The sequence below is a fragment of the Trichomycterus rosablanca genome, chromosome 1 (genome assembly GCF_030014385.1).
Source record: "Trichomycterus rosablanca isolate fTriRos1 chromosome 1, fTriRos1.hap1, whole genome shotgun sequence".
Taxonomy (NCBI): Eukaryota; Metazoa; Chordata; class Actinopteri; order Siluriformes; family Trichomycteridae; genus Trichomycterus; species Trichomycterus rosablanca.
The window spans coordinates 25,384,498-25,403,020 of NC_085988.1; positions in this window are offsets into that span (position 1 = coordinate 25,384,498).

The following is an 18,523-nucleotide window of genomic DNA, read 5'->3' on the forward strand; positions in this document are numbered from 1 at the left end:
CAATGCGCTTTATTATTTTAATGCATTTTTCAGCAATTAAAAATGATGTATTGCTGCTTGTGGTTCCATCCAGTAGGTGTGTGGTGCACTGTGTGGTCACTTAAAACGTCAATTACTGGTGTTACAGTGCAGCAAAAGACTAAACTACCTCTTTCTTATTTCTTTTTTTTTTCAGTCCCACACACCACACGCATTCAGTAGGAAGAGAAACACACTGAGATACATTATTATTACTCTTTTATTCCTGTCTTCTCTTTTAATCATAACATCTCCCATCTGAGAATGAAGCCCCTGTACAGCACAGCATGTCCCACCTGCAGTAATCAGAAATGTATTATGCTAATTAAAATAGCTAACGAGCATTGCATTACAGCTGATGTGCAATTAATCTGCGATTAAGCGTGATTAGTTCAGAGATATATCAAAACAAGCACAAGTGGTGCTTACATTAAGTGCAGGTTAGCATGTTTGCCCTTCAAATATGACAAGGCGAATAATTTCCAGTAATGTATGTTTGCTTATGAAAACACGTACTTTCAGTTAATGTAAGTGATTATGAATTAGCTCATGAGAGTGGCATAGTTGTGCAGCAGGTATAATGAATACTCTATCTTACTGTACCTGTACCTTTGGGACAGTGGTAGCCTAGTGGGAGTTTGAATCCCAGCTCTGCCATGCAGCAACGGTTGGGCCCGTGAGCAAGGTCCCTCACCCTCTTTGCTCCAGAAGGGCTGTAAAATGGCTGACCCTGCGCTCTGACCCCTGCTTCTGAACAAGCTGGGATACATGAAGAGAGAATTTCATTGTACTGTACACCTGTATATGTATAAATGACTAAAGGCATTCTTATATTCTCCCACCTCCTAAAAGCCAGCAGAAAGGGGGATTGGCTACTCTAATTTGCCCCTAACTGCGAGTGAATAAAATAGTGTGTATTGTCCTAAAAGGGTTATCCAACATGAACCTAAGATGTAGGTTAAGGTACTGGACCTAGCCTAGTGGTTAAGGTACTGGACTAGTAATCAGAAGGTCGCTGGTTCAAGCCCCACCACTGCCAGGTTGCTGCTGTTGGGCTTTGAGCAAGGCCCTTAAACCTCATTTGCTTAGACTACATACTGTAATTTTAATGTAAGTCGCTTTGGATAAATGTGTCTGCTAAATGCCAAAAATGTAAACGTTTATGTCATAGGCAGTGACCAGAGCCAAGGTTTGAACCTAGGTTCCCAAGACCCTGTTAATGTGTGAAAATATATACCAATCAGCCATAACATTAAAACCACCTCCTTGTTTCTACACTCACTGTCCATTTTATATATAGAAGCACTTTGTAGTTCTATAATTACTGACTGTAGTCCATTTCATATTTCTTTATGCTGTTCTTCAATGTTCAGGACTCTCGCAGGACCACTACAGAGTAGGTATTATTTGGGTGGCGGATCATTCTAAGCACTGCAGTAAGACTGACATGGTGGTGGTGTGTTAGTGTGTGTTGTGCTGGTATGAGTGGATAAGACACAGCGGCGCTGATTAAGTTTTTAAACAACTCACTGTCACTGCTGGACTGAGAATAGTCCACCGACCAAAAATATATCCAGCAAACAGCATCCCGTAGGCAGCGTCCTGTGACCACTGATGAAGGTCTAGAAGATGACCAACTCAAACAGCAGCAATAGATTAACGATCGTCTCTGACTTTACATCTACAAGGTGGACCAACTAGGTAGGAGTGTCTAATAGAGTGGACAGTGAGTATTTAAAAACTCCAGCAGCACTGCTGTGTCTGATCACACTAACACACCACCACCATGTCATTGTAACTGCAGTGCTGAGAATCATCCACCACCTAAATAATACCTGCTCTGTAGTGGTCCTGCGAGAGTCCTGAACATTGAAGAACAGCATGAAGAAATATGAAATGGACTACAGTCTACAGTCTACAGTGGGGGTCCTGACCATTAAAGTACAGGGTGAAAGCAGGCTAAAAAGGTATGTAGAGAAACAGATGGACTACAGTTGGTAATTGTAGAACTACAAGTGGAGTGGAGCTGATAAAATGGACAGTGAGTGTAGAAACAAGGAGGTGGTTTTAATGTCATGGCTAATCAGTGTATGTTGAGAAGTAAAAACTTCATTGTGCTAAATAATTAGATGCCCCTAACACTTAATTTTATATTGTCTTAAGAAGGAAAGGGTTTTAATTTTAACAAAATTGTGTCTACAGTTCCTCTGCTTACCTCTGTGAAGGACAATCTGCTTGAATATGTGTGTCCCTGCCATATTGCACCTCTCTGCATGAATGTCAGTGGGTCGGTATGTGTTTCTGCGTGTGGGTGTCTGTGAGAGCATGTGTGTTTTAGTAAAATGTGTGTTGCTCTTGTGCATTCCAATTCATACTGATCACATTGTAATGAAAGTGCAGTGGGCTGTGTCTAAGTGTGTCTCTGTAGAATGTGTGTTTAAGGGACTGAATGTGTAAATATAAAAAATGGACCAGGCTTCTTTATCTATTTTTCATATGTGTTTATGTAAGAGACAGTAAAGGTGTATAAAAGAAAGGGAGAAAAATAGATGAATAATTAAAAAGAGAGAAATGGGCAGCTGTTGAGCCCTCCTGGCCCATAGGGGGCCTCACACCAATCAGCAAAACGCAGTGGGAATCAATTATCACCAGAGGAAGGGGGCAGGAAACACCCCCAAAAACATATGACACATTGTCTAATAGAATAAAAATCACACCTTAACACACACACATGTAGTGATTATCTAATGATTCTGAATCTTTTGTTGAAGTGAATTTCCACTAGCCTAAGTTAAAAAGACTACTATATACATTTATTAGAGTCCCCTTGATGGCTTACACTCTTCACAAATGATGCAAACTGTAAAAACTTGAGTACAAAAAGAGAAAATAAATTTTTGACATGGATTTCATTATTATTTATTGTACATGCATGTTGTGAGAACCAACGAAAACTCAAATGTGCTCTACATACCTATAAATGTGTACATACTACATTTACATTCATTTGTGCCTGTTGTACATCTTAGTTTAAATCGGTGAACAATAATATGGAGACTGCAGCATAACAGCCTTTATTCTTCCAGTAAGACTTTACTTTGAATTTGGAACATGGTTGTAGGGATTCACTTCGGTTAATTTTAAATGTACAAATACACCGATCAGACATAACATTAAAACCGCCTTTTTGTTTCTACACACATTTTCCATTTTATCAGCTCCATTTACCATATAAAAGTACTTTGCAGTCCTACAATTACTGACTGTAGTCCATCTCTTTCTCTGCATGCTTTGTTAGCTTTGTTATCCCTCCCAGGACCACTACAGAGTAGGTATTATTTGGGTGGTGGGTGACATGGTGGTGGTGTGTTAGTGTGTGTTGTGCTGGTATGAGTGGATAAGACACAGCAGCGCTGATGGAGTTTTTAAACACCTCACTGTCACTACTGGACTGAGAATAGTCCACCAACCAAAAATATATCAGCCAACAGCATCCCGTGGGCAGCGTCCTGTGACCACTGATGAAGATCTAGAAGATGACCAACTCAAACAGCAGCAATAGATGAACGATCGTCTCTGACTTTACATCTACAAGGTGGATCAACTAGGTAGGAGTGTCTAATAGAGTGGACAGTGAGTGGACACAGTATTTAAAAACTCCAGCAGCGCTGCTGTGTCTGATCCACTCATACCAGCACAACACACACTAACACACCACCACCATGTCATTGTCACTGCAGTGCTGAGAATCATCCACCACCTTAATAATACCTGCTCTGTGGTGGTCCTGTGGGGGTCCTGACCATTGAAGAACAGGGTGAAAGCAGGCTAAAAAGGTATGTAGAGAAACAGATGGACTACAGTCAGTAATTGTAGAACTACAAAGTGCTTCTATATGGCAAGTGGAGCTAATAAAATGGACAGTGATTGTAGAAACCAGGAGGTGGTTTTAATGTTATGGCTGATCGGTGTATATAACCCTTATCTATTTATTATTATTGTTATTATTATTACTATTATTATTATTTTTAATTGCTGTATTTTTGGTGGTGGTGGTGCTACCGAATAGGATTATTGATTTTTATTTTATTTTATTAGAATTTTTTACAATTTGGTTAAAGTTATGACAGGACAGGTAGTTACCTCACTTGCATGTCTTAGGACTGTGGGAGGAAACCGGACCTCCCAGAGGAAACCCACACAGACATGGGGGGAACATGCAAACTCTAACGCATAAAGGACCCTGACTGCCCCACCTGGGAATCAAACCCAGGACCTTCTTGCTGTGAGGTGACAGTGCTACCCACCAAGTCACCGTGCTGCCCCCAAATAGGATTAACCCCCATTCACCCCTTGTTGCCTATGTAACAGACTGAAGGTGCTGGAAACAATCCCTTGGTCCATGTTGATGTAACTACTGCAGATTTGACTATAAAACTTCCATTCTAGCACATTTCAGCAGAGTGAAATTGGATTCAGAGCACATGTACTTTGTGACATTGTACACCATTATGCTGGAAGTAGCAATTTAGTGGATAAATCTTGACCATCAAGAAATGCACAGACTTGTATTTAGGTGGCTGTGATATTAAATCAGTGCTTGATTTGTATCATTTTGCCCACTCTAATATTTAATCTGAATATAAACCCAAGTAAACCATTTGACCCACAACTGCTTGCATTGTAATCAATCACAACTGTTCGTTGCTATGTCTGTATGATTTTATACATTGCACTGCTGCCACATGACAGGCTGGTTGTAAGGTTCAGGTTTTTTTATATTTTCATATTGATTTTAATTGTTTTTCAATTGTATTTCAGTGTTTTATATTTGTGTTATTTTCAATGTATAAGTGTCAAAAATAATCCTATTATTTAACATTACCCTAAAATAGATGCAGTTCCACAGGACCACGGAACACATTAACAGGTTTCCCATACATCCTTATGGGAAAAAATACCTTGAAACTCAACGCCTTTTAAACTCAACGCCACTCCCAGAACCAATTGACGTCAAGTTTCAAGGTACCACTGTAAATTATATTATTATATACTGTCATATATGTATTGTTGTTTAAACCATATGATCAAATATGTTAAATGTTTTAAAAATATTTTATCCATAATGCATTTACTGAAATTATTAAATATAAATTAATATTTTATTTTTTGCTATGAATTTCAAATCTACATTTTATAATATACTATTTAATAGTAGCATACCTCATAATCACATTATTTGCTACAAAACAACTTTATGGAAAACAATTTGCATGATATGTATTCTTAACAAAAAAAAATCATAGCAGCCGCTCAGGTGGCACAGCGGTAAAATACGCTAGCACACCAGAGCTGGGATTTCGAATACATTGTATCGAATCTCAGCTCTGCCATCTGGCTGGCTGGGCGGCTATATAAACATTTGGCTGTTGTTCATCCAGGGAGGGAGCCGTATAGGGACCTCATAACTGATGCAATTACGACCTCTGCTGGCTGATTGATGGCGTCTGCACATAGAAGAATAATGCAATCAGGGTGGGGCTCTCTGTGCACAAGGCTGATCTGCATATGAACTCGCCCCGTGCAGGTGAAAAGATACAGTTGGCTACTGTTCATGTGTCCGAGGGGACGTGTGTCAGTTTGCTCTCAGCAATCAGGGCACAGGTCAGCACCAGTAGAGGAAAAGCTTAACGCAATTGGGTAAAAATTGGATGCGCTAAAAATTGGGAGAAAAAGGGAGAAAATGCATAAAAAAATCATAGAAATATGTTTCAAAGCTGTTTAGCTACTAACAGATCAGACAAAGCATTGATCAGTGTTAAAAATCATACTGTTTTAGTTTATTCTAGTGCAGTATATTTTAACCAATCTTAAAATATATACAGTACGGTATGTGCCTACCGATTCAGGTTTGGTTGTAAGACAGATAAAAGAAACATTCAATAAAAACAATCCAAACTACAGTTTCTGTGTGAAAATGCAAAAACAGGAAAAGAAGTGATTTTTCTGTCCACTCTAATTCCTGCAGGAGCGATAAGATAAATAAAACTGACTCTCTCTCATACAGATAGATTTTCAATATACACCAATACTATATGACAAATATAATAAAGCCACTTGGATGTTCACACGGTTTATGTTTCCTCTATGTCTGCCAGCTGTCTTTTTATAAGCTTATTTTTCTTCATGTGCAAGTTTTGTGCTTTAGATCATAACATCTATAGTCATACTCATATGGACATAAATGTATCTCAATCTGTGTGCGTGTGGGTTTAGATGGGTGGAGAGAAGCGCATGTGACAGGTGGATCTTCAGCAGGAGGGGCAAGCCTTGGTCACCCCCATCTGGGGGACCAAAATCTGAAAGATGTACACACTTACCCACACCCATGCAAATATACCACACAGACAAGAGCACTGTGAGAGCAGCTGCCCCATTCCATCCCCCCAAATTAACACAGGGTGAGGAGACAGAGATAGTAATAAGAGATTACATATACAGTATGTTATAATATATAAACAGAATTTCCTACTGTAGGATCATTTTAAATACTAGCAACCTATCTATGTCTACCTGTAATAAATGTGAAGATTTACTGTGGTTATCTAACTGAACAGTTATAATGGGATGGCATAGGAGCGTGAGGCATTTTCAAATGACAAATTCCTAAATTCATGTTTTATTTTTAAGATCACTAATATATTATATTTAAAATTAATTATAGAAAATTGGCATGCAATTAGTTTAATTTAAAATAGATTAAAATTGTAAATTATGATAATTTCGTTTGCATAAAAATATATACACTGACTAGGCATAACATTATGACCACTGACAGGTGAAGTGAATAACACTGATTATCTCTTCATCACGGCACCTGTTAGTGGGTGGGATATATTAGGCAGCAAGTAAACATTTTATCCTCAAAGCTGTTTTGATAGAAGCAGGAAAATGGGCAAGCGTAAGAATTTGAGCAAGTTTGACAAGGACCAAATTGTGATGGCTAGACGACTGGGTCAGAGCATCTTCAAAACTGCAGCTCTTGTGGGGTGTTCCCGTTCTGCAGGGGTCAGCATCTATGAAAAATGGTCCAAGGTCCAAGTGGTAAACCAGTGACAGGGTCATGGGCGGCCAAGGCTTATTGATGCACGTGGGGAGTGAAGACTGGCCTATGTGGTCCGATCCAACAGAAGAGCTACTGTAGCTCAGATTGCTGAAGAAGTTAATACTGGTTCTGATAGAAAGATGTCAGAATACACAGTGCATCACAGTTTGTTGCATATGGGGCTACATAGCCGCAGACCAGTCAGCATGCCCATGCTGTCCCCTGTCCACCGCCGAAACAATGGGCATGTGAGCATCGGAACTAGACCACGGAGCAATGGAAGAAGGTGGCGTGGTCTGTTGAATCACATTCCCTTTAACATTATAAGTATATATATATATGTGTGTGTGTGTGTGTGTGTGTGTTTGCAGGGGGATTTTTATAACTTTTTTTTCCAAGTTTAAATGGTTAATATTTAATGATTATGAAAGGCACAAAAGATGCTTGTCTTTATCTTGGTATTAATCAAATAATTATTAAATACATTTAACAGTGTTATAATTCTGGAAAAAAGAAACCTAATTAGGAAAGAGTGTTTGTACCACAGCGTGCACTTATTTCTGAGAACCCAGATCTCGACGGTGGTAGACTACGCTGCACCACACAAGCACCCATTTGATTTGTTGATTTGTCTTTTAAACCTCTTTTATGTAAAAACTGTCCTACACATCTTTGTGCCCATTGGAAAATAGTGGGAGATGAGCAATGCTGCAGGTGTGTGGCCCTGTGTGTGTGTGTGTGTGTGTGTGTGTGTGTGTGTGTGTGTGTGGGTGGGGGGGGGGGGGGGGGGGGGGGGGGGGGGCTGTTACGAGAAAATATGTGTGTATATGTAATTAATGCAATGTTTCTGGGTGATGGTCAAATTGAGTTGTGTGAAGAGAGCAGGCCGGAGGGCTTTCACAATTATACAGCCGAAGCACTGAACATGACAAATGACCATCATTCATATTGAGCTCACACATTCACACACACACACACACACACATACATCCCAAAGGTAATAGACACAGCACCAGGAAAATATTGCCTTAAAATAAGTAAGAAATCTCATGATAAAGTGTTGTGTGTGTGTGTGTGTGTGTGTGTGCACTATAAAAACCCACTATCATTTCTGTTAACCAAGCCAATAATCCTTTAATACTCCTCCAAATTCTATTAGCTGAAGTAGCAACCTTTCCTTTGTTCCAACCTTTCCACATTTGTTTGTTACTTGACTGCATATCTTCTCGTCTGTCTCACTCTTTCTGACTGCTTCTCCTTCTCTCTTAGTGATGAGTCCTGTGGGAGGTGCTCTACTAATGGGGAATCAATGGAGAATCAGCTTTAGTACTGCTCACCTTACACACCACAGACTAATCCTATTTCACTACTCCCATGGGAATACACACACACACGGCCTGCAGCCTGCCCTATTATCCGGTCTGCTTAATAAATTATCTGATGAGTGCCTGTGTGTGTGTGTGTGTGTGTGTGTGTGTGCATGTTCTAGCCTGAGGCAGGCCAGGTGGAGTTTGGTTGCTTGGTTTGCTAGCCTATACAGACAGCCCCAGGTCTGCCGCCCAGCAGGCCGGATGAAGCAGGGCTCTGTAGTGAGATGGATGCCAGGGCTGGGCACTAAGAGCCTGGTGGCAGCTGGTGCCATCTCCCCCTCCTCCCAACCGCCCGCTGTCTGCCTGTAGGAGGGGTGAGGAGGTTAACAGCTAACGGAGACTCAAACTGGATAATCGCCTTTTATTAAGTGACCTATAGTCCACAGAGAGTGACACACAAGTGAGCGACACATGCAGTACCACACATTCACGCACAAACACATACAAGCACACAGGGGTAATGGGGGTGATTAGGTGACAATTGAACACTCCCTTGCACAATCATGAAGAAATGCCCATAGCATACACTAGTTACTATTTATTTCTCTCTCCTTCATGAACACACACACACACACACACACACACACATACTTCCTATACTCCTGGTTTTCATTAACTAATACATTCTCCTTTTGTCGGATTTTAGTCATTTGCATTCATCTTCTTACATCCTTTTTGTTTTGTCCATTCATGGCTTGGCAGTTTCTGACCAGCAGTCTTTGTTCATGAGCATGTGAACCAGCCGTGCATTCAACCATCAAACAACAGATCCACTCACTCCTTCTCTCTCTCTGTCTTTCTTTTTCTCTCTCTTTCTCTCAATCACTCCTTCCCCTCAATTCAATCAATCCACTGCCCTCAAGGTGTTTAGCAGATCAGTGCAAAGCCAATTACACTCTTAAATTGCAAAAACAAGGTTATATACAGTATGTATTATTCCTCTTTATTCAAGACCTCATACAACCTGTATGGTTTGTTTCAAAACCTACTTTTTAATTAGAAAAAAGTTGTTTTAAAAAGTATTTGTGTGTTACTGTAATTATGGTACCCCAACTATAGAAATATCTGGACACAAATTAAGCCAATTTTTAAAACAATAAGTCTAAAAATACTAAATTACTGGCATTAGTTAATCATTTATTTTTAAAAGCCAGTTTATCCTGGTCAGGTTTATGGTGGGTCCAGAGCCACCTGTAAATGCTGATGGATGAAGCATCAATTTCATCAAGCTCACGAATTTCCTTACACGTTTATGTTTTTGTGGGGTAGAGGAAAACTGGTCTACTTACAGAAAACATATGAACATGTGGAGAAAATACAAAATTCTTCACAGACAGTGACATTAAGGATTAAACCAAGGTTTTCAAAAATACCATATAGCCAATAAGAATGGAAACTAAACAATAAATAAAAATACATTACAATTAATATAATTTCTAATGTAATATAACAATGTGTGGGAACTTCTCATTGTTATTTGTAAATTCAAGCTATATTTACACTTTAAATAATGTTATTAACATACAGCTATCAAGCAAAATATATATATATATATATATATATGTACACACACCGATCAGCCATAACATTAAAACCACCTCCTTGTTTCTACACTCACTGTCCATTTTTTCAGCTCCACTTACCATATAGAAGCACTTTGTAGTTTTACAATTACTGACTGTAGTCCATCTGTTTCTCTGCATGCTTTGTTAGCCCCCTTTCATGCTGCTCTTCAATGGTCAGGACCCCCTCAGGACCACTACAGAGCAGGTATTATTTAGGTGGTGGATCATTCTCAGCACTGCAGTGACAATGACATGGTGGTGGTGTGTTAGTGTGTGTTGTGCTGGTATGAGTGGATCAGACACAGCAATGCTGATGGAGTTTTTAAACACCTCACTGTCACTACTGTACTGAAAATAGTCCACCAACCAAAAATATATCCAGCAAACAGTGCCCCATGGGCAGCATCCTGTGACCCCTGATGAAGGTCTAGAAGATGACCAACTCAAACAGCAGCAATAGATGAGCGATCGTCTCTGACTTTACATCTACAAGGTGGACCAACTAAGTAGAAGAGTGGACACGGTATTTAAAAACTCTCGCAGTGCTGCCGTGTCTGATCCACTCATACCAGCACAACACACACTAACACACCACCACCATGTCAGTGTCACTGCAGTGCTGAGAATGATCCACCACCCAAATAATACCTACTCTGTGGTGATCCTGACCACTGAAGAACAGCATGAAAGGGGGCTAACAAAGCATGTAGAGAAACAGATGGACTACAGTCAGTAATTGTAGAACTGTGTCTCTATATGGTAAGTGGAGCTGATTAAATGGACAGTGAGTGTAGAAACAAGGAGGTGGTTTTAGTTTTATGGCAGATAAGTGTGTGTGTATACATATATGAAAGTGCAAAAATGAATGTGTGCACCAACTGTTTTTGATTACCATTTGAGACACCCCTTTCCATTTCAATTCACTATTTTAAGGATGTTCTATTACTTTAGCTTAAGTGACATTTGTTATATGATGCCTTAGTGGGCCAAGGGATTAAGTCCACATTACTGAGAACTTCAAAAGCAGAGTTGGCAGGGCATCACACACTCATAGCATGGCATCAAACTGACTTATTCAATCACTCACACCTTAAGGCAATATAGGGTCAATCCTTTGACATATTTTTAGCATGTGAAAGAAAAGCAACTAGAGGAATCTCTCTTGCTCTCACTTAAAGACACACACACACACAGGCTTAACATGTCAAACAATAGCAATAGTCAAACCTGAGATTCCTTAAACTGTGCAGTACTCACACACATACCTGACACTGCCACAGTACTCCATCTGTACTTGCACGTTAGCAGGCTGATATAATTACCTACAAAATTTGAAGGTAATTGTCTGTGGCAATCACCAGGTAAATCACTTCAATACAAGTGCATTCAGACCAAAAACATCCTCTTCCACCAAGCCTACATCCCAGACATATGGGCAAATCAAGAGAAGTGGGTTCCAAACATGTCTAAATTTAGGGTAAATTCTTTTCCACTTAAACATGAGACTGATTTGATTTGATTTAAAAAGAGAGAGAGAGAGAACCTAACATGCTAGGTTATACTGATAATGCAGTTCATGCTATTAGGCTTATTAGGATAGGAAGTTAGGTTGACTTGAGCTGTGGGTTTGGAATGTAGACCTGACGGTAAACGGACTTGTTTAATGTTCTTCAGGAGAAAGCGCAGTTAGAAGAAATTTTGGTAAACTGGAAGCAACTGCATTAAAAAGTCATATGAGCTGAGTTTGGCATGTTTTTATCATGTCTATGTCAATTCTTTGCATGTTCATTTCCTGCCACTTGAATATGAAGTAGTTGAACTGTCTACTTTAAAGAGTAAATTGAGTAATTGGATGAACGAGTAAATCAGTAATTGTAGATTGCTTTGCTATAAACCAGCTCAATGGGGTTTAGGACTGGAGATTGTGCTGACCATTTCATGATTTGACCGGCACCTGAATGCTCCACATTTTTGTTTTCTTTTTTTATTCTATTGCATTAACACATTTTTATTTTTTAAAAGCCATTTTATTAAAGCCATCTCTGAAATTACCAACAGAAACCCGAAGGATCCGTCTCAAACTGCACTTCAACTCTTCATTTTAAGTATCTTTTTCAGTTTTATCATGGCCCCTGCAGCAACTTTGTTTCCTTGTACTGTGTGTGGTATATTTAGTATGTTAGTGGTAAGTATGCTGCTCTCATTTGTTGTAGCAAAGCTGACTGGATCTTATAAGCTCAGTATACAAAAAATATGTTTTAATAACCTAATAACCTAAGAATGCCATGATAGAGCCCTGGATTACCATAATGAATATACCCTTTAGCCTTGGATATGTACCCATCTATTTTAAACGTGCAGTTATTAATCCCCTGACTACAAAACCTAATTCCGATCCCTATGCGCTGTCTAATTATAGGCCAATTTCAAACTTTCCTTTTGTCTTCAAGACCCTAGAAAAAGTAGTTTCCCAACAATTACATTATTTTAATCATTAAACCAACCATAGTGCTGAAACTGCATTAATTAGGGTAACAAATCTATTATTTATTATTATTTATAATCTATCTATTAATGTTCTCTCATAATGGATACATCTCTTTTTTTTGTTCTATTAGATTTTAGTGCAGTGTTTGATACTTTAGGTCATAACTTTTCACTGGATAGGCTAGATATTACACTAGGTGTTAAATGACTGGCACTGTCGTGCTTTGAATTCAGTCTGACTGCTTTCAGTTTGTTCTTGTAAATAATAAATGTTCTAAAACTGCAAAAGTAAAATATGGTGTTCCACAGGGGTCAGTGCTGGGATCTTTACATTTACATTTACATTTTTGGCATTTAGCAGACGCCTTTATCCAAAGCGACTTACATTACAGATACAGTATACAGTCTGAGCAACTGAGGGTTAAGGGCCTTGCTCAAGGGCCCAACAGCAGCAACCTGGCAGTGGTGGGGCTTGAACCAGCAAATCTTTTGATTACTAGTCCAGTACCTTAACCACTAGGTTACGGCTTTATTATTTACACTCTGCATGCATTCATTAGAGAAAAAAAAATCATAACATGACATTGATTTTTACTGTTATACAGACAACACACAGTTGTACGTATATCAGTCAAATTCAATGACATCCTCACAATTAGTAAGAATTAAGATTTTTGTGAACAAAATAAAATCAAAGCAGAGGTAAGAGCATTCAGTTACATAACGTCACAACTTTAGAATAATATATTCATGATGTTCATGATTCAAACACAGTCTCAATGTTAAAGTTTAGATTAAAAACATACTTATTAAACAGGCTTTCAATTAGGGATGAATGGCTCCAGTCATGGGGGTCTGGAGTCTGGACACATGGTGCTCTCATGGTCTGTCACACTTGCTAGCTCAGCTTTATGACCCGGGTCTTCTGGCTGTGCTTGCTTCAGCCCTCTAGGACTGGGACTGTCCACCCTGAATACAGACAAAGGCTTGAGGGTTCACGATCATAAAAATCTGTAGTGATCAGGGATGTTGGGTCGCTGTTGTTCTGCCTCTCTCATACAATCACTCAGGTTTGTTGAGAGTGAGGAAGGTGGGCAATGATGTCATGAGAGAGCCCGTATAGCTGTGGACCTTCTAGTCCTCTTTCTTAGTTATACTGTAATATTAGGTGTGCTGGAGTCTGAAGCTATTCTCTGCACAAATGACAACTTACTGTTAATAATTTTGTTCATATCGCATTTTTACTACAGTTTCTGTTTTTTACATCGACGAGGTGATTCTGACGTGAACCTTTTTACCCACCTGAGGCTGTAGCCTGCAGGTTTAAGACTGCCATGTCAATAATGCCCCTCCTGCTGGATATAATGGGAACCTGCCGTGTCTGCACTCAGAATGTTCAGAACTCACCATTAGACTTTATTCTACCATAGACTGAACTGAACCATAGACTGTTTTTTTTTCTCCTAAGGTTTTTACTTGCAATATTTGCTCAACAGGTTTTTTTGTCCTGGAATCTGTAAAGTTAATTTGAGACAATGTCTATGTAAAAAGCGCTATACAAATTAATTTCACTTGATTTGAAGCCTACTATTCTTTTCTTGTCTTCCAATGTAGCTCTGCCATAGCCTGTAGGAATATTTCAGGTCACTTTTTTGCTGTAGAATAAAACCACGTCCAACTAGACATATGTAGACTAAAGGTTATTGCATGGCAGTGCAAAATGCTTTGGTAGCCTCCAGTCACTTTGTGCAAGTTGCCCTCTTTGAATCTAGCAAAAAAGTGTCAGACCATCATGCCTTCTTTTTTATATTTGACAGCTGGTGTTACACGCTATAAAATCGTTCTTATACTCTGCAGCCTAGAGCAGCCCCCCAAAAAATGTACATTTTGAATGATCTCTCATTACACCTTCTTCCAGTCTACAGTATTCTACTGGCTGTACTGCATTTCCAAAGAAGTTATTATTATTATCATTATTTTCTTTTTTGGAAATCTAAGCAATGCATTTATTTTTTGCCATGTGACTTGTTAAAACTTAAACCTGTTAAATTAGAACACTTAATTGAACATAGTTGAAACTGACACATGCTTACGTTGAGTTTCTATGTGCCTTTTGATGGTGTAGAAAACTGGCCCATTGGCATTTTTGCAGGCCCAACACTACTTTTAAACATAAAAGTGTTTGTAGGTAATCAACAAAAATTGGGACACATGTAAGACTTGTATGAATCAGTTTTTAAAGCATAAATTACTTCAATTTTTACGAAAGTGAAAATCCACTTACCTCTGGCAGTTTGCTGCTTAATGCTGTATATTTTTAAGTAATTCACTGAATGTGCTCCATAAACATTAACAAAATCTGTGTAAAATACAGTACATATACAAGGTGACATTTTTTCTGGAGAGGAGTTAAAAAGTAAGTAAACTACAGTAGCTACTGTCATGCATTATAGGGGTAGTACCATGCTCTGGGGTTGTTTTGGTGACAGTGGGATAGGTGTATTGCGGATTTTAAACCATTATCCACACTAACACATCCAGGCTACATGAAGTTATATTATAAAACAACAAAAGTAAATCTGTGGTTTGTTCATTCTTTTAAACCTTTATTTAACTGACAAATGTACAAAAAAGATTTCCAATGTTTTTACTGGTAAACTTAATTGTATTTAGTAAATATAAACACATTTTGAATTTGATGCCTACAGAACTAGACCAATGCTCCTTTACGTATATGCAAACTACTCACAGTCCTTTTTTGTCTTTGGTTTAAAGAACTCGACGTCCATTTTTCTCAGTATGAGTTCACCTGACCACAACACACATTTTCACTGTCTTTATATTCATCTACGATGAGCTCATAAGGAGGCATAGTGGCTTGGTGGGCAGCACTGTTGCCTAACAGCAAGAAGTTCCTGGGTTCATTTCCCAGATAGAGAAGTCTGGGTTCTTTCTGTGTGGAGTTTGCATGTTCTCCCCTTGCCTGCATGGGTTTACTCTGGGAGCTCCGGTTTCCTCCCACAGTCCAAAAACATGCAGTCAGGTTAATTGGAGCTCCTAATTGAAGCATGTGTCTGTCTGTGTGTGTGTGTGTGTGTGTGTGTGTGTGTGTTTGTTTGCCATGTGATGGACTGGTGACCTGTCCAGGGTCTTTCCTATACCTTTCGCCTAGTAAATCAGACCCACCATGACACCAGTGACATTTAATATTATTTAGAAATGACTGGCTTTTACACTAATAATGAATGAATAATGAAAGCTGGTCTCAGCACAGCAGCTTCCAAATTAAGAATTTCTAACACATGGTCTTTCTCCTGGTTAGTGTCTCTTGTCACAAGATCCATCTGCAGTGTTTGGTGTTCTATTCACATATACGTACATCACATATACGTATATTTGCTTTGAAAACAAACCACCAAACATATTATTTTAAACCATCAAATATAATACAAGCATGATTCAATGATTTGCTAAACTGTAAAACTAAAAATAATAAATGTATTTAACTTTTAACTTTGAGGAAACCAGTGGACACTAGTTGAGGCTGAAACTCGAGAATTCAATAATCAGAAAGGGATATTCCAATACTTGTCCATGTAGTTTATGTTATAGTGTCATTTTATTTTGAGGCATGGTGTCCTAATTTGTCATTAGTGATTATGATCTGCTACAGATAGTTACAAATTAAAAATTACAATAAAATTACATATAACCCCCTACGTCTAGCCAGGGTTTAGCCAGAGAGAAAACCTAAACTGTCACATTATTTATCTGCATGGCCAGACATAATCCAAGAACCACTAAAAAAACAGGTCCACAATGAATTAGAATCTGCCTATTCCACTATTCACAGTTAAGGGAGTTTTACATTTCCAGTTGCTTAGAGGCTGGCATGCAATAAAGTAGCTCACACTGATGTTTTATTTTTTTCATGTGATCAGCATTTTTAATGAGGTTGGAATCATTTTGTGTTTTAATAACTATGGCTAACTAGTTTAATTATCCTATTGAGTACCCACTAAATATTATGGATCAAATGTACCATAATTGGTTCACAGTTACACGTTACCACTCAAGCCAAGTTTTTATTCCTATAGGCAAAAGTAGTACTATACCAGCTTCTAACAAAAGTTTGAGCTGTATTAAATCCCCTTAATCCCCCTCAAGTCCTCTTAGATTTTCAGTCTTCAGGGAAAATAAGTTTCACTCACAATGGGTTTCAAAGAACACCTTTTGGGGGAAATCAAGATGAGCCTATTAATATCAAATAGTATGAGAATAAAACAATCATAAGTTTATAATGGGTTGTTCATTTCACTGACAAAAAATGAGAGCTCCTAAAATCCCACCCTGCAGGAAACATAAATTATCCATCTCCATGAGAAGATTCATTTTTAAGCCACCTTAGGCATTTTATTAACTATGCCATGATGTTACATATACTCAGATTGTGTGCATTAATTTTAGCAGAACAGTAATAAACACACAAGATAAATGTAGTCATTTTGAGTTATTGCATTAAGCAGGGGAAATATACACCAGAATACCTTTATTGGAATATACACCTACATATAAAGATTCTGGGTTACATAGACAACCACTACACTAAATAGTTACAATAAGCATTTGCAAACAAATAAACAATAACAAATATTAAGTGTTGTATAATGGCATTTTATTTTTAGAAAGGCAATTTTAGGCAAATTACAATAATTTATAAATCTAAAATTGAAACATATATGCAATAGAACATTTAAAACTGTTGAATACAGAACTTACAAACACCATTTTCAGAACAGCTGCTGCATTTTGTAAAAATCTATATAAATGTGATTTATTTAATTGTCTTGAACAGATATTTAACAGAAGTAAACAGAAAAGATTTCCAATGTTTCCTCTGACCAATTTCAATCAATTTTATAAATTTAAACAAATGTAGAATTTGATGCCTGCAACATTGTGTTACATCACCTTGTGTTTCTCTTGAAAACTGAAGATACTAGTCACTGAAGTTTGCACAAAGTTAAAAGGTTATGTGTACATTTGCATACAGTTATACTTTTAGTTAAGAAATCTAACAAAGACAAAAGGCATTTTACTAGTAGCAAACGTTTTAATGAAAAACAAAATTCAGTGTTTTTTTGGTTTGACAGGAATAACAGTTGTTGTATTAGTGGAAATTTGGCTTGTATAGCTGTGTACAAAATTACAAACCTGTTGGCAGTTACAGGAAACAACTTGTTTTTAAAACACTTAAAGAAAGTAACTTTATGCTGAAAAAATGATTTTATTTAAATAAAAAATGCTGCTCTGTGTAAAGTTTAGGGTAAGACTAATACAGTAGTTAGGTCATTATCTGAATGCAGTGGAATTAGAGTAAAATAAAGCAAAAATAAATAAATAAATCCTAGCAGGCTATTCCATTTTAGCTCTGACAAAAATGTAGCCTAATGTGCAACATATTGGATATTTTACTACAAAAATGACTGGTGTTTTAGAGAATGACGGCACAGCTTGGAACAATCTGCTTGTCTTTATTAATATTGTCCTAATTACTAAATTATACAGCCTACACAAATTGCTTGACGTTACAGCAAACAGACATTTACATATATTGAGTAGAAAGCTGTAGAAAACTAGTACTGTAGTAGAAAACATTACAAATATGTGTTAGTTTTTAAAGACCTGAATATTGAATATGGGGAACACATTTATTTATAAATAAAATAAGAAAGGCTTTTTATTAAAGAGGCCTGGTAGCATAGCAGGTGATATGATTTAGGTACCTCCCAAAAACATTCCAACAGGTGTACTGCCTAGTCTAAATACACACACACACACACACACACATAATGTTGAAAGAAATGGTGTGTGTATATATATATATATATATATATATATATATATATAAGCTTGTGAACGACTCATGCATATTGTTTATTGTGTTTATTGTGTGCTGGTTTGCCCTGCTTTATCAC